The sequence below is a fragment of the Sciurus vulgaris genome, assembly GCF_902686455.1.
Source record: "Sciurus vulgaris genome assembly, chromosome: X".
NCBI lineage: Eukaryota > Metazoa > Chordata > Mammalia > Rodentia > Sciuridae > Sciurus > Sciurus vulgaris.
The window spans coordinates 49,009,420-49,027,897 of record NC_136471.1 but is presented as its reverse complement, the minus strand read 5'-3'; the positions used below and the strand labels follow the sequence as shown (position 1 = coordinate 49,027,897).

General features: G+C 40.4%; 1 long non-coding RNA gene across 1 annotated transcript; it reads left to right on the top strand.

The window, feature by feature from the left end:
* The first annotated feature begins 1,227 nt into the window (after positions 1 to 1,227).
* Positions 1,228 to 17,156, top strand: LOC306650743. Its single transcript, XR_013761001.1, has 3 exons — positions 1,228 to 1,485; positions 1,696 to 1,872; positions 15,927 to 17,156. It is a non-coding gene; the product is annotated as an uncharacterized lncRNA (long non-coding RNA).
* Positions 17,157 to 18,478: the final 1,322 nt, after the last annotated feature.

Below are 18,478 nucleotides of genomic sequence, written 5' to 3'. Positions count from 1 at the left end.
GTAATGTACAGTTAGAGCTAGCACTACCCAGGGTATTCTAGGAGATAAAGTGGGCAGCCCACCCACACCCTGAACCACTGAGTCAGGAGATTTCAATTTAGACTGCATGAGCTACTGGGCAGAATCAAGCAAAAAGTAGGCAGCCACAGTAATTGTGGCCTAGGGGAGTCTCCACTGGAGAATGGCTCCTGTTAATTGTTCTCAGAGTGTGGTTTGTGGCACATCAGTAGCAGCATTACTTCATTAGTAATGCAAATTCTCAGGATGCAGCCCAGAAGGATTGAATCAGAAATTCTGAGAGTGGAGCCCAGCAAGCGTGGCACATCTCTGCCTCATCTCAGCAAATTGGTAAGAAAATGCACTGCACATTAATTTACAAATCAAATTCCTTTTCCTTCAAGGAGAATTCTTAGCCCTATCAGTAAAAATGAACATTTTTTCAGCACGGGCCTCATGGGCTATTGCAAAACAGCTGCTGATGGAATAAAACTCCAGTTGTGGAGCCTGATACCAGGCTGGGAGTATCAGAAGAGCCCTTTCATAATCTGCTCCCACACTGACTTCAGTCTTGTGAATGCAAAGCAGGCACATTCATAGGGTCACCAGGTTAGCAGGGTGCAGGACCCCACTGAGGAGGTGAGGGGTTAGGTTATGCCTGTCCTTGGAGCCTGTGTATGGTCAGTACCGCCCTCTGACAGAGGTTAGGCTTCTGAAAGAGGAGATGGGCACTGAGAGACAACATCCGAGAATCACCATGACATTCAGTAATTATTACCTATTCTAACCAACTTGTTAGTGTTAGGAAGAACGTGACACAGGTGACACCATTTTGAAAAATATCCTCCATCTTAGAACAAGAATCACCTCAAGGTCACTGAGTCAGCCTGACCTAAACCCCAGATAATACTCCGTCATCATGCAAAGAAAACCCAAACACTCCACCATTATAAGAAAGGAAATTGTTACATGGGACTGAAATTATGAAAAATTTTTTGGTTCCTTAAGAAGGTGACGCCACAGGACCCTTTTCTAACAACTCCCTAGCAACGACCTAACTGCACTCACCCACTCCCCTATTATCTACCGCAGGCTGTAAGCGGAAGACAGTTTTCAGTCTCCACTCGGCCACCCTTCGCAGGTTTGTACCGACTAAACCTGTGTTACTGTTTAGCCATCTCTCCTATTTCCTTCATTTGCTTCTTTGCTTACAGTTAGGATATCTACTTGGACATCAGTAGGACCTGTTTATAGAGTTCTCTCCCTCCTTCTTCCTGTTCCCCTTCCTTTGCACAAGGTCTGTTTCTCCTACACAAGTTTTATGTTTCATTGTTAAAACCACTTTAGAGATCAGGAAACTCGGTTTCAGGGAAGGTGGGAATCAACTAACTTGGGGGAAAGAAGCAGGATGCTGGAGAGGAGGAGGAAATAATCTCTGGCAGAAGAAAAAGAATGACATCTTTCGGATCGGCACGGGATGGTGTAAAGGTAGAGGCGCCCTGTGACCTGTGGGATGCAGGTGGTGGCGGCCACGCAGTAACCAGCTCCTCCTCTCTCACTCCCTAGCCCGCTGGCCCCCTTACCGCTATCCCACAAAGGAGGACGAGAAAGGGGGTGGGCGGAGAGAGTTTGGTAAGAACTCCTCTCTCCCTTCCAGATTTCTAGAGGTCCTAAAATACCTCTTTCTCCATCCTCCAGGATATTTTGTTTGAGGGAAAGGGGCCGAGAAGAGGATGCTGGGAAATGGCGGCTGCGGCCAGGCGGGGGCTTGCGCCGGCGGCAAGAGAAAATGGGGAGTGGTCAGCGTGGTGAATGGCGGCTGTTGGTGGGGGAGGGGAAGAGGACTCTGGTGTTAGCACAGCTTGGAAAGGGAAGGTAATCACTTTTGTCAACCACCGCTGAGTCTCAGAAAAGTCCTGGTTACCTAATTACCTCGCACTTCCTTCCAGCCCCTCTTGCTCCTTTTATTCCCACTGGGTGCCAGGGGGTTGGGAGGTGGTAAGGACCAGCCTAACCGTGCGACAGGAAAAGGGAAGGAAGAACCCTAGGATCGCCTCATGCCCTGCCTGTGCCAGGCGCCTACTCCGATGTTTGTCTCGAACTGATTGCCTTGGGATGTGGACCTGTCTACTCCCGAGAGCAGCCCCGGGAGCATATGCTAGGGGGCAACACAATTACCTCACCCCAGCAGAGGGTACAGCATTGCCCTACACAGAGGTATTTGCCTGGCACACAGTAGGTGCTGAATCCATGTTTACTTCGATTGGAATGTTGCTTCAATTTTTATGCCTTAAGATGAATCCTTTACCTTCTGTTCCAGAAACCCCCATTGCTGACTGGATCAAGGATAAACAACTCACCAATGGTCACAACACTATATTGGCACTTTGTGTTTTTTTTGTTTGTTTTGTTTTTGGTACTGGGGATTGAACCAGGGGCACTTTACAACTGAGTGACATCCCAGACCCTTTTTTTATTTTTTGAGTCAGGGCTTTGCTAAATTGCCGAGGTTGGCCTCAAACGTGCGATCTTCCTGCCTCAACTTCCCAAGTCACCGAGATTACAGGCAGGCAGCATGCCTGGCTATATTAGAACTTAAAAAAGTTCTAGGAACATATTATTTTGTTACTTCCCTTTCATATTATTTTTCCTTTTCATTTTTATTTTAAAATTTTTTTTCTGTAGCAGATTCTTAAATATCTTTCTCTTTGTTGAATCTCTTTCTCTCCTTAGTTCACACTGATTTGTCTTCTCTCTCTCTTTTTTTTGTTTCGGTATTCCCAGCCCTTTTTATTTTTCATTTGGAGACAGGGTCTCATTAAGTCACATAAGGCCTCACTAAATTGCTGAGGTAGGTTTTGAACTCGTGATCCTCCTGCTTGGGGCTCCTGAAGCGCATTATTTAAATGTAGTGGTTTTGATTTTTGCTTGTCCAGTTAGTCTGGTCTTTTTTTTTTTTTTTTTTTTTTGTGGTGATGCTGGGAATGGAACCCAAGGCTTCTGTCAGTCTAGCCATGTGCTTTATGACTAAGCTATATCTCCACTCATTTTGTGCTTAGATGAAAGTAATGAATGGCCTTGCCTTGCAGGTGGTGGCCCTGGGTTCAATTCCAAGCACTGCTAAAACAAACAAATGAAAAAACAAAACCTATATGGGATGGCTAATTCATCCTCTGATTCTCTATAGCTGATCACCTTGACCTGACTCTAGTAAGACTCCCCCTTTTGATGGCTCCTCTTAGTAGTCTTCCATCTACTGACCCACTTACTCAACTTCTTGTCTATAACCCAAGTTTACCCTTACTGCATTTGGAATTGAGCTCAGTTCTATACTGAAGTCTCTTTTCCTCTAATAGTATATACTCAGTAAAATCCGTTTTTACTGCATTTTTCAGGGGTGGGAGTTACCAGGAATTGAACTCAGGCACCCTGCGGTTGAGCCACATCCCTAGCCCTATTTTGTATTTTATTTAGAGACAGGGTCTCACTGAGTTGTTTAGTGCCTTGCATTTGCTGAGGCTGGCTTTGAACTCTCAATCCTCCTGTGCCATTGGGATTACAGGCATGTGCCACCACACCTGGCTGTTTTTACTGCTTTTTTAAAATTTTTTTTTTAGTTGTCAATGAATCTTTTATATATATGTAGTGCTGAGTATCGAACCCAGGGCCTCACACATGCCAGGCAAGTGCTCTATCACTGAACCACAACTCCAGCCCTGTTTTTACTGCTTTTAACTAGTATTTGGCTCTATTTCTCTCGGGCAGAAGGTACTCTTAGACAGTGCTTCTGGTAGTATATATTAGTCTGGCATGCTGGGTGGCAATTCTTTTTTAAAAGACCCTCTGTTTATTGCCAGATACTGAGCTGGGTGCTGAGGAAGAATGAGCAAAAACATCAAGTCCCTGCCATCAAGAAGCCAAATAGCAAGCAAATAGCCATGTAAGTGTGCAATTGAATTGAGGACAAGTATTAAGCAGAATGGGAATAAAGTGCTGTGAGAACCCATAAATTAGGGGTATCTGACTGTGATTCAAGTTGGTACCCAAAGGAAGTGATTATTGTGCTGAGGGCTCTAGGAAGAGTAGAGATTAGGAAAAGTAGAGGTTAATTAGTTTTGAGCAGGAATTTGGGGAACAAGTTTAAGGTTTCACGTTCAGAGGTACCATGATGAGTAAAAGGATTGAGAAACCAGTATGGCTGGAGTTCAAGGGTCAGTTGGGAGAGGAGTCTGGTGGGAGTTGAAGCCATGCCAGAATGGAGGGTCAGGGTTAGGCAGAAACTTAGAAGCCAGCTTAAGCTGTGTTGTCTATATGTTAAGAGCCATTGGAAACTCTGTGGGGGCAGGAAAAAAATCAGATCTGTCTTTGGAAAATATTGCCCTACAGAAATATTTGCTACAGAGTGGGCAAAGGATTGGGAAGGAATCAATGTATTGGGGAGTCTCATTAGGAACTATTGCAGCAATCTAGAGTAGTGTCAGTGGTAGCTTGGATTAGGGTAGCTGTGGTTTAGATGGAGGCCATTAGTATATTTTAGGGAAAGCTACATTCTCACAGCAGAGGGTAGAAGGTCCAAGAGAGAGCAAGAGGGGGTTGAACTTATTCTTTTGTAATGGGATTAATCCTAACAACAAGAGCAGAGCATTCATGGCCTAATTACCTCCTTTTTAGAAGTTTATTATTATTTTATACATATTTATGGCGTACACAGTGGCACTTCTCACACACACACACACACATGCATATAACGTATACTCAGAGAATCAGAGCAAATTTTTCCATCTTCTTTATGTTATAACCTTCTAGCTCCCTTCCTCTAATTACTCACAAAACATATAATATGTTATCGTAAATGACGTTCATCCCACTGTGCAGAAGAAACTAGATTCAATTGCTTCCATCTCACTGTGCCTTGGTACCCACCTATTCACCTCTTTTAGGTCCTACTTCTTAATATTGTCACAATGACAAAGTTTAACATAAGATTTGGAGGGGACAAATATTAATGCCATAGCAGTGATTCATCCTTGTGTCCTGACATACAGCATCTGAAACCTTTAGAATCACTGCAGTGATGAGTTGCCTTTTGTATAATGAGATAATTGGTGTCTGGGGCCCTTAGAAAACTTTATAAAGGGAATTAGCTACCCGAAATATGAAGACATTATTACAAGGTTGGAACTCTTAGCCCCACCCCAACCATTGGGGTGGGAAGAGGGGCTGAAGATTAAGTTGGTCCAATGGCCAATGATGTAATCAATAATACCTTCATAGTGAAGCCTCCATAAAAATACAAAACATGGGTCAGAAGTGCTTTCAGAGAGGTGAACACATGTAGGTTTCTGGAGGGTGTTGTGCCTGGAGATGGCATGGAAACTACACCCTCCTCCTATATCTCATCCTATGCATTTCTTTTGTCTTGCTCTTCATCTGTATTCCTTGAAATAGCATTTATAGTAAACTGGTAAATACAAGTGTTTCATTGAGTTCTTTAAATTGTGGCAGCAAATTAATTGAATTCATGGAGGGGATAGTGGAAGCCCTGGTTTATAGCCACTTTGTCAAAACACAGGTCACAATCTGGCATATGAAGTTGGGGTGGGGCAGTCTTGAGGAACTGTTCTTAACCTATCAGATCTGATGCTATCTTCAAGTTAGGTATTATCAGAAATGTAGAGGAGGTCTGGGGCTGTAGCTCAGTGGCAGAGCTCTTGCCTAGCATGCGTGAAGCACTGGGTTTAATCCTCAGCACTGCATTAAAAAAATAAACAAAAGGCATGCTGTTCATCTACAAGTACAAAAAGTTTTTAAGAAAGAAATGTAAAGGACACCCAATTGGTGTCTGCTGCAGAATTATTGCTTGATGTGTGAGGAAATACCCCCGTACTTGTGGGGTCACAGAAGCATTTTGTATTGAGTAGAGTAAAAAATAGGAAAAAATCACTTTGACCTCCCCCACTATAATTTACAGGGAAAGTGAAGGGTCAAGGATGACTTCTCTGTTTTTGACATATACAACTGGATGTTTGGGCTTCTGGTCAGAGATACTGAATACCAAGCTTGGTGAAGAACAATGAGTTTGGTCTTAGACATGTATTGGAAGTGTCTGAGAACACCCAAAAGAAGCCATATAGTTAGTAGAATGGACAGATCTAGAGCTCAGAAGGAAACTCTAGACTGAAGATGTAAATTGTGAGCTATATGTATTCAAGTAATAGTTGAAGCCATGTGTGGGGTCTTGATCAGAGCATCAGAGTGAGAATGTAGGAGAGGATAGGAAAGAGCCTTGAGAAACACTAATATTTCATGTGGAGTGGAGGAGGATCAACCTGTAAAGGAGATAGAAATAGCATCCAGGAAAGCTTAGAAGAATGCTAGGAGGAACTTGAGTTATTGAAACAAAACAGAGACTGTTGCAAGAAACAGGGAGTGAACTATCAAGTGTGTATGTACTGAGAATTCAAATAAGGTGTGCACTGGTGAATGTGTTGTATTTGGAAATGTGGAGGTCATTAGTGACCTTAGCCAGATTACTTTTTTTGGAGTAATGGAGCTGAAATCTGGATTGGAATGGATTGGAGTGTGGCTAGCAGACAAAGGCTGATGAGGAAACAGAAACAAAAGAGTATAGGCAACTATTTGAAGTATTTTGGTTGTGGAATGTGTGGAAAAGTCATTAGTAGCAGGAATGAGATTAGAGGTCAAAGGAGGCCTACTACTTTACCACTGAGCTCCATCCCTAGTTCTCCCTTTTGGAAAGTGTTTTGAGACAGGTCTCCCTAAATTTCCCAGGCTAGCCTCAAATCTGCCTCAGCCTCCCAAGTAGCTGGGATTACACACATGTACCACCACGCCTGACTGAGGGGCACTTAAATAGGGATTAATTTTGTGGATGTGTAAAATTTACTGTTAAGTGTCTTTTGGGAGTGAGTGATTGAAAATAAATCAGAGAGAAGGAATTATATTGTAGTATACATTTGCTGAGAAAGAGGAGGATCTGTAGTCCAAAGCAAGTGGAGGAATTAATGTTCAGTAGATAGCAAAAGCATCTCTGTTGTAATTAAGGGACTGCTGATAAGGATGTGTACAACTGTGGAAGGTCTATGCTTGTCAGGAAGATGAGAAGGAACTTCCTTCTAAAGCCTCCCTCCACTCTTTTCTGTGTAAATGGGAGTGTGGTCATACACATGTAGAGAGAATAAGGAGGAGGGTTTGGAAGTTTGAAGAAAATGGAGATTTAATGAGTTGTAAGAATGAGGACAGGTTGTGGGTTGACCAGAGAAATATAGGGCTGCTGAGTAATACTGATGATTCATTTCAAGTTGTTGATGATAAAGTTACTGTGAACCAAGATTTATTTTTTCTAATTGCTTTTATAAGTGCTCTAATGTTTTATTTAATCCTCAAAGTAGCTCCCTGAAGTGAGTACATTATTATTATTACTCACTTTTTACAGAAGATGAAATGGAGGTACAGCAAAGCATTCTCTCTCTCTATCTCTCTCTCTTCTTTTGGTACTGGGGATTGAATCCAGGGGCACTTTACTACTGAACTACATCCCGAACCCCTTTTATATTTTTATTTTTAGACATGGTATCACTAAATTTCTGAGGATGGCCTGGAACTTGGGATTCTCCTTCTTCAGCCCTCCAAATTGCTGGGATTACATGTGTGTGCCACCACACCTGATGCTATGACATTTGTTCATGTTAAAGGACTAGGTTTGCAGGCAAGTATCAAATCCAGATTATCTGGTTGTAAAACCCATGATCCTAACCATTATACTAAATTAAGTTCTAAAAATAGGTCCTGATCATATTTTATCATTGTTAAATATAGATCTACATAATCACATTTGACTACACTTTATTACATTGTGTGAATGTAGCACATGTTATGATGTGATCTTAGCATTTTTCTCCTAATAGGAAAAAACTCAGTTCCCAGAGCAGAAATAGACTCTGTTATGTGTTCCTTTGCCCCTTGTGTTGTGTAGTAAGAAACCTCAGGAAGGCTGCCACTTGTTTGCCTGTCTGGGTTTGACTGGAGACTTTTTCTGAACTGGGCCTTATAGCATATTGGGCTCTATCACTTTCATAGACAGCATCTCCATGAATTTGTAAATTGATTTTACGCTTGAAAGTCTGCTCAGTTAAGTTTTCAGAAAATCTCTAGCTATTATTATGCATTCGCAAATCAGCCAATAGTCAATACCAATTCCCAGAAAGGAGAGAGCTTATTTGAAACCTAGGTTGCTTTATTTTTAATTTCCTTCCTTTGTACTCTGGTGTATTTTCTGATTATCTATAAATAGTATATGTATCTTCCATTTTAGGGGGGAAATTAAATTAAGTTGTCTGAAAGACAGGCTAGGTAGGGAAGTGAGACCTAACAAATCTACTATAGCTAAACATAGGTTTACTCTATGACCCAATGATTTTATCCCTAGGTATTTATCTAAGAGAAATGAATGCTTATGATTCAGATTCATACACGAATGGTCTTAGCATCTCCATTCATAATTGCCCCAAACTGGAAACAACCCAAATGTGCATAAACAAGTGAGTGGATAAAGAAAGTGTGACACGTACACGCAATATAATACTACTCAACAATAAAAAAGAATATATTCTCAGTATATGCGCCGGCATGGACAAATCTCAGAATAACTATGCTGAGTGAAAGAAGTCAGATTAAGGAAAAGATTCTACACAGTGATGCATGCTTATAATCCCAGCTAATCAGGAGGCAGAGGCAAGAGGATTACAAATTTGAGGTCAGCCTCAGTGACTTAGCAAGGTGCTGTCCCCCAAAATAAAAAGGGCTGGGGATGTGGCTCAGTGGTAAAACACCCCTGGGCTCAATCCTCAATACCAAAGGGAAAAAATGTTACATACTTCCATTATTCCATTTATAGAACATTCTAGGAAGTGCAAACTAATCTATGTATATTTGTAATAATTAAATCATTAGTTGCTTCTGGAATTGAGTCTTAATTGGGAAGGGGCATGTAGGAACCTTATAAGTTGATAGAAATGTTCTATATCTCAATCTGGTTATACCAGTATATACATGTATATCAAATTCATCAAGGTGTGCATTGAAGATTTGTGCACATTACTATGTGAATGCTGTATCTCAATAATTTTTTTAAAAAGCCCAGCTGTTTTTGTCAGTCACTTTCATCTTTCCTTTGACCCTCTTCTATATTTATCCTTTTCTACATCCCATTTGTTTCTTTATTTCTTATAGCCTTTTGGGAGAGAGTTGGTGATGCATCAGGCACTGATGCAGATTCTGTCTTCAGTCCTACCAATCAGATGTTCTGAAATAGAAAATGCAGAGGACAGTTTATTTAAGAAAATAGGATAAAAGAAATCTGTGGTTAAATGATGGCTCCTGGGAATGAATATTTATTCATTTTTTCCCATGCACTTGGATTAGGTGGATATTTGGGCATCCTCACTTCTCTTGTGGTATATTTCTAAGAGCAGATTTGCCTTCGAGTCCCTTTTGTTCCACTTACTAGCTGTTCAGCTTCCAAAGCATTCCTGGGTGATCTATTTTAGATAAGTAGTTGTTGCTATCTTATTGGAGAAGTAAAGAGGACAGGCATCTTGACTCCATCAAGATCTTAGAGTTAATGATAGGCCTGGCACTGACAATGCTCTGTATCTTGTTTTGTGAAGGCATAATAAGACATGGAAGACACCTAAGTAAATAAAATCAAGCTTATGATTTTTCTTTCTATCCCAGACTCAACCAGATGACCTTCCTATGCCAAAGAAATGATAAAGTCAACCATAGTACAAATGCCCGTTTATTTCCCTCCTTGCTGACCCTTTTTTTGAGATTTTTATGCTAGCTATGCTATTTAGTTGATCTCAAAGTTGTTTCTTCTAGGAAAGTTTCAGTGGAAAGAGAACTGATGTTTGTTGAATGATTGCTCTGCTTCAAGCATGGGGCTAGTGGGTTTTTTTAAATATAATTTTTAAAATTTGTTCTTTTTAGATACACATAACAGTAGAACATATTTTGATGTATTATATGTACATGGAGTATAACTTATCCTAATTAGGATCCAATTCTTGTGATTGTACATGATGTGAACTTTCACTGGTCATTATTGGGCTAATGTTTTTAATAGGAATCAAATAATGACCTGTGAGATAATGACCATTATTGGTTTTGGAGATGAGGAATATTGGTTTGGGGAAGGAGGACTAGTTTCTAAATAGTCAATCAGCTAAGGTGGGCAAAAACAATTTTCCCTATCTCCATTTATTAATTTTATTTCTTATTGCTTTATATTAAATAAAGATCATGTGACAAAAGTCCAGACTTTCTCCATCTCAACCCCTTTGCAATCACCATTAACCAAAGTGTCTGTCTGAAACAAAAGCTATTCACCTAAACTATAGAAGCAAATCTAACACTACTGGCCCATAATCTCCAGCAAAGTCTTTGATCAAATATCCATCTAGCCATCCATCCATTTATTCATCCACTTAACAAATATCGAGCACTTGGATCAGGTGCTAGGCATTGTGCGAGGTATGACTGTAGACCCCGAGTAGAACCATTTACTTTCAACAAATGATGCATGGCCCCTCTAGGGGCATGTCTTAGAAGTGAGCATCTTTGGGTAAGGATAGGAAGTGAGAATAGAGTCTCAGAGGGAAGAGAAATATTTAGTAAGTGTGGATTATGTCAGACCCATGGGATCCTGGGATATTAACTGTCAAGAGAAGTCTCCACTCTCAGCCTCAGGCAACTCCAGTTTAGAGGGCTTCCCTGGAGGTGGGACTCTGAAGGATCCCAGGTTTAGCTGTGTCCTTTTCAGCTCCTGTTCCTCCATCTCCTGCATTCCTATGTCTCATATGGTCATGGTGGTCCCTGTATCTAAAGCTACTTTTCAGCATATGTTTATTTCCTCCCATACTGTAAGGATATCTTGTTCACTTGGAACGTTCAGACTTGAAACTTGAACTCCTTGCCTCTTCAGAGGGATTTTCAGGATACAAAGAATATCTGGGAGAATGAAAAGATTGGGTCCCCCACCCCTGGAAAGGGCAAGCCAAAAACCAGTAGAAATCTATCGTTATGACCTACATTTAGATTAAAGATTAGCTGTCACACAGACATGTTTCCCAATACATGTTTTATGCATTCAGTCTTGAGCATAATATTTTGGACTGCATTACACTGTATTTCCGTCCCAGAAGTTCACTGTTTTCTGAGCCATTAATAGGCAGTTAAGGGATCACCCGCAGTTGGTCTTAGAAAAGTTATGTAAAAATTCCTTAAAGGCAGATGAGTGGTTACTTTTTTTCCTAGTTTTGTTAATATTTTTTTATTTTGCTGATCATGCAATAATAATGTTTTCTATAGATATTTATGATGGCAAATAAATACATATAGATTAAAATGATATAGAGGAAATTACTGTTGACATTCTGGCATATTTTACTTTAGTTTTTTAAAAAACTTGAATATGTAATTATAAATATAAAAATAATCACATATTTTATAATTTAAAATCTAACATGCACATTTAAAAATCCCCATAAACATTTGTTTCAAGATTTGTATACTTTCCCTCTTAGGGCCTTAGGCAGATTTACTCACCTTCATCTTGAAGCCCCCTCTAACCACTCTTGTTCCTATATTTCCTGCTTCCAAAACAGATTGTACTGAAGATGAGCCCCCGCATTCTCTGTTGCTTCCTAGTGGTTTCATGTGAGGGAATTGTCTTCTTGGATAGGGCAAATCATATCCTATAAGATACCAGCCTTTTCTTTGATTTACCTTATATAAATGTTAAAACACCTATGGCAGTGTCATGCAATAGTAAGATCTTAATAAAAACACTTTGGGGAAAGGCTCTTAATTTCCCTGAGCCTGAATTTCTTCATTTGTCACTTGGATCACTAAAGTATCATTTTGTTGGGTTGTAGTAATGATTAAATATAAAAATGTCTCTACAACAATCCCAGTGCTTGACACATGGAATGTGCTCTATAAATGTCTGGTATTATTACTATTGTCTGATAAATGACCTAATGTGGAGAAGTATAGATTGAGTGAAGAAAACAGGACAGACCTTAGAAGTGGTGATTAATTATGATACCAAAATAATTCTGCAAACGTCACTTGCTTTATGCATACTGGATTATTGGGGCACACATCATGTTGGTCCTGGGACCTTTGAAAGTACCTCAGGATAATTTTTGTGTGCCAGAGCTTGAACCCAGGGCCTCACACATGGTAAGCATGCTCTTACTCTACCACTGAGCCACATCTCCACCCTTCACCTTAGAATATTATTAAAGAACATCAGAATGAGGGCAGAAGAATAGAGGATGGGAAGGGATGTAATGTTTTTCTGAATACCTACTATGTATCTGACACTGGTAAATACTTTCCCCAGTGTTTTAGTCACCTTTCTGTGTCGGTGACTGAAATACCTGTCAAGAACAACTTAGAAGAGGAAAAGTTTATTTGGGATTCATGGTTTCAGAGGTTTCAGTTGATAGCCAACTCTATTACTGTGGTCCAAGGTGGGGTGGTACATCATGGAGGAAGGGCCCAGCAGAAGAAAGCTACTTAGCTTATGGTGGGGGTCAGGAAGGACAGAGAGAAAGAGAGAAAGAATGAGAAAGAGAAAGAATGAATGAGAATGGCTTCCTCCTTCATCTTCCCTCCTTGCACCCAGGCCCCTAGCCCATTGGGTTGCACTGCCAACACTCAGAGTAGGTCTACTTTACTCCTCTTCAATTTGCTGTCCCACATATCAATAATCTCTAGAAACACCCTCATTGACACACATATTATGTTGACAATCCATATTAACCATCACATTCAGGGTTTCTCATTTAATATACTCAACAATATTGTGAGGTAAAAGTCATAATCCTAACTTTATTGATAATGAACCTAAGCCTCAGATAAGTCCCAAAAGCTTTAGGAAGTCACCTAACTGTTAAAAGCTACATGCAAACCTCCTAAGTACCTGGCTTCAAGTCCATGATCCTCTCATTTCTCCATGTTGGTAACTTGATCAAGGGCTTAGGGGAACAGACAACCTACCATTTCCTTCTCCTTGATTAATTCTTGATTTTAAGAAAGGCAAAGGAGAGAGCCTGGAAAAAGTTAGTGGTCAGCATTAGAGGTATGCGACAGAATAGCAGTACCCATCATGGCAACAACACAGGTGCATGCACAAATACATCACCACCAGCACCACAAATAAACCAATGCTCTCAAATCTAATGTTATTTAGGAAAGTTTGCTGAGAAGTAAAGTTGGCAGCCCATCCACATTCCTAGAGAGTCAAAGGATTTATTTTATTTTATTTTTGTGGTGCTGGGGATTGAACCCAGGGCTTCGTGTATGCTAGGCAAGCATTTTACTATTGGGTTATATCCCCAGCCTAGGGGGATAATTTTAGACAGTGGGAACTACTTGGCAGTGTCAGGCCACAATATTTGAGGCCTAAAGGGTCCTCCATGATAGCTCATGCCAGTGTTTCTCAGTGTGGTTTGTGGATCATCAGCAGCAGCATGACTTGTGACCTCATTAAGAACCCAAACTCTCGTCCCAGAGGAACTTAGTCAGAAAGTCTGGGCATGTGGCCCAGCAAGTTGTGTTTTAACAAGTGCTCAGGGTGATTCTGCTGGAAAGAACCACTGGCTTATGCATGGATTTCAGCATTCATCCATTCACGTATTCCTGTGTTCATTCATTCAACCCTAAAGGGATTAACGAAAACACACAATGCTACGAGTAAGTGTAGAACATTTTCTCTGCCTCACCTGCCCTTGAAAATTGATAAGAACATGCATGACAAAGTCATTTACAAGTTGTTAAACCAAAACTCTTGAAACTAAGGGATCTCTAAAATAAAAGGTTTAATTGACCATTACAGATTCTAGCTTGAAAAAGAACCAGGTCCTGGGATGAGCTTCCACAAACTATCAGAAACAAGGCTCAGTAGCATTTGCAAACATGTCCGCCAGATCTAGAGGTAGGAGTATTTTTATAAACCTGGGGAGGGAAAGTCCTGGTTACATTAAACCTACACTGACTATAGAAAAAAGGGGGAGCATTAGGATGGGAAGGAAGTCCTTAAGAAGTACTTGTTGCTTCTGTAATGGTTGGGGTTAACAGTCCAGAAATTTTCAGGGTGCTTTTGCCCTGGTGGTCAGCAGTAATGGGATTTAGGTCAAGATTTCAACATAAACTGTCTTGTTTCACCTGCAGCTAAATGGTTAATTTCCTTTATCTCTCCCTCCTCTACTTTCAGTTCCTTATAATCAAATTTAGGGCATCTCAAAAATTTTCTTTTATCATAATGAAGCTCCTTTCCATCAGAGAGAATTCCTAGAAAAAAGAAGACTTCTCCAAGATGAACCCTAAAGGCTATTATGAAACAGAGCTGCTGACAGAATTAAATTCCATTTGCTGTGACTGATAATCAGTCTAGGAGTGCCATAAGAGCCCTTTCACAACCTGCTCTCACACATTTAATTAATGTAATTAAGTCTTGGGAATGCAAAACAGTCACGTCCATGGGGTCACCAGGTTAGTGGAGTATAGGACTCCACCGAGGAAGTCAGGGGTTAGATTGTGCCTGTGTATGGAACCTACATACGGGCCACTGCTTTCCCACACAGCAGTAGTCAGCACAGACAGATGCATAGAACACACTTGACTTCAGTCATCTGATGGAAGTTAGGCTTCTGAAAGAAGAGATAGGTAATAAGAGACAACATATAAACTCACCATGACTTACTCAGCAATTATTATTCTCTGACCCATTTACCTATACTAAATTATGAACTGTTGGAACAGGCACAAATAGGAATTCTAATTCTAGTGCTGCTGTTAGAACAGTTCTGTTTCCCTAATGACAAGTTTTTGTGTGTGTTTTTGGATTTTTTTAGCTGAGTTCCTTGTGCCTGACTCTGTTTTCTTTCAAGCTGAGTTCTCTTGCAGTAGACCCTGCCTCACACATTTGACCTGAAAATAGTCTCATGTCAGGTCTCCCCACCAATTCTCTGCATGTAGCCTGACTCAAGCAGTGGAAATGGCTTGAGTCCTTTCCTGGAGGCTCCTCATTCTCTACTGCAAATAGACTTCTATTGGATCCATTTCATCAGTTGCATCAGGGATATCTGACAACAAACACCTTTTATGGCTCCCCAAATATAGGAGTCAAGTACCTTCCAGGAGACCCAAGCCCACCCACAAGTGGACTTGTGCCAGTCTTTTCCTGAAGTCTTTCAAAACTTCCCAATCCCAATTGGTTCCTGAGTGTGGACATGAGTCAGCCCTGAGGGTCACAGATCCATACTACCAAAGCAGATTTCTGACCTAAGCTATGGTGAATACTTTGGTGAACAACCATAGCTTGAATTACTCCATGAATGTAAGACTGTCAGCCTTCCCCAGGCCAAGCTCCCTCTTTTATTATGTGCTTTTCCCACCCAACCTTCTTGGTTCTAATTTCAGGGGACTTTATGTTCAGTGTAAAGTTCCTGAAATTCAGGGATATAGTCTAAGAAAACACAGGATTTGACTCAACTTTGACCAAAGGCAGGTCCATACTGCAGGGAAAACTCATCAAAGAGAGTAGTCCATCAATGTATCAATATTCTACTTCCATAAAAACTTCCCTGAACTACCCCAAATCTGTCATTCTCTCTCCAGGCTATCATGGCCTAGCAAAGACACTGTTAAGGTCTGAATGATGGTGTCCCTTCCAAAATTCATGTTGAAATCTAATTACCAACGCACCAGTAATCAGAGGTGTGGCCTTGGGGAGATGATGAAGACATGAGGGTTTAGAAAAGGGCTAGAGGTTAAGGGAATGCTTTCTTGTCTTTTGTCCCTTCTGCCATTGAAAACAGTGTTCTTTCACCACACAGAAACAAGGTGCCATCTTGGAAGCAGAGAGCAACCCTTGCCAGATGCCAGTCCTGATGATGTCTTGATCTTGGACTTCTCAACCTCCAGACTCATAAGAAATAAAATTTCTGTTCTTTTTTTTTTTTTTTTTTTTTTTTGCAATGCTGGGGATCGTACCCAGGGCTTTGTGTTTGCAATGCAAGCACTCTACCAACTGAGCTATCTCCCCAGCCCCCAAATTTCTGTTCTTTATAAATTATCCAATGCAATGTATTTTGTTATTACAGCACGAAAGGATTAAGATAGATACCTTGTTTGACCAAATTTTAGTCAGGTTCATCTGAGCCCTCTGCTCAACTAGGCCATGGCCATGGCCAACTGCCCTTGGTCTGTCTTTAGCAAATATCTTGCTATGTCATTCTAGCAAGAACCACCACTACCCCCCTTTTTTTTTTTTGGTGGGTGAGGAAAATTTTATTTGGTGCTTGCTGTTCCTAGATGGCCGACTCCATTCCTAGGGACTGAGGTGAGACACAAGACATGACACTAGGAAGCAGAGAGAATTCTGCCCACCAAGAACAAAATATATACCCCAAAGACAAGCCCCCAATGACCCACCTCCTCTAACCACACCCTACCTGCCTACAGTTACCACCCAGTTAATCCCTATCAGGGGATTAATGCACCAGTTAGGTTAAGACTTTCGTAACCCAATCATTCCACCTCTAGACTTTCTTGCATTGTCTCACACATGAACGTTCAGGGGACACCTCATATCTACACCATAATATTCTGCCCCTAGTCCCCAAAAGCTCCTGTCCCTCTCATGATGTAAAATGCATTTAGTCCATTTCCAAGAGTCCCCATAGTCTCAACTGTTCCAGGATTGCCCAAAAGTTCAAGTTCAAAGTCTCCATCAAGACTCAAGGCAAACTCTCAGTGTGAGCCTCTGAAAAAATCAAAAGCAAATTACATATATCCAATATATGAAGGCACAGAGTAAACATTTCCATTCCACAAGGGAGAAATAGGGACATAGAAAGAAGGGATGGGACCAAAGCAAGACTGAAATCCAGCTGGACAAATACTATGTGGGTGACTGGGTTCTTGGGTGCCTGTGGGTTTTCACAAAGCTAGGCTACCTGGCTACTGCTAATTCCACAACCTGAGCTTCTACACCCATGGTGTGAACAATGGGAAAATCAGATGGAACTGGGTTAAGAAAAATTTCTATCTGTCTATCTATCTATCTATCTATCTATCTATCTATCTATCTATCTATCTATCTATCTATCTATCTATCTTGAACATTGTATTGTCTATGTACTCAACACCCCCTCTTTCCTTTTATAGATAAATGGTAATATAATGCACATACTTTTCTCCATCTTGCTTTTTTCACCTAATATACTAGTAGATCACTTCAAAGTAGTGTACAGAATATGTATTCTTCATTTTTTACAGCTTCATAATACTTCATCTAAGTGAATGTGTTACAGTTGATTCAACCAGTTCTACTGATGAAAATTTAAGTTCAGGTTAAAAAAAATTCTACTATTAGTTTTGGAGCTGCAATGAATAACCTAGTGCATATGTAATAATGTACTTTTGCCAGTGTTTCTTTGGGTTAGATTCCAAGAAATGGGATTGTTGGGTGAAAGGGTACTGGATATTAACTATTTTCTCTGCAATGGTGTTGTACTATTTTACATTCTTACCATCAAAGCTTGAGTGCTTGTGCATAGCCTCACCAAAAGACTATGTGGTCACATGTTTGAATTTTTGCCAATCTCATAAGAAATCATATCAGAGTTTAGTTTTAACTTATATTCCATATATTATGAATAAGGTTGAATAGTCTTTCATATATTTGAATTGTTTTTATAATTTTTTTCTGAGTACTAATATCAACAGTTTTTAAAACACATTCAATAGCCAGGCATGGTGGTGCATACCTGTAATCCCAGTGGCTTGGGAGGCTAAGGCAGGAGGATTGCAAATTCAAAGCCAGCATCAGCAAAGTAGTGAGGCCCTAAGCAATGTAGTGAGACTCCATCTCAAAAAAAAAAAAAAAAAAAAAAAAAAAAGCCTCTGCCTGTTTTTCCTGTGTACTTTTGACATGACCTCAGTATTCTTTAATCTCCCCAGTAGTAAACTTTGATAGCTTCTTTGCTAAGTGGTATAGCAAGATATTTTAAACTTATCATGTACATTAAATGCTCTAGAATTGGCATCGATCATTTCTCCAAGCTGTTGGTGGAATAATTATGCTATATGTTAAATCTCAATGTTAAACCTCATATCCACATTTGTATTCATAGCCTGACATTATGGTGTATAGGGCATTTCATTGTTGTCTGTTTTGTCTTCTATATTCTAAAACCCTAGATGCTGGTTGCATGAACTTCATTTTCTTCACCAATGTATCCCAAACACAGAATAGGGCCTGATATTCTCAGGTGCTCAGATACTGCTTCTTTCTATTTATCAGAGGTTGTGACTGTAGCCTCCTGCACAAGGAGATTCGTGATCATTTGGAGACTGAGCCCAGAACATTCATTCATTCATTCCC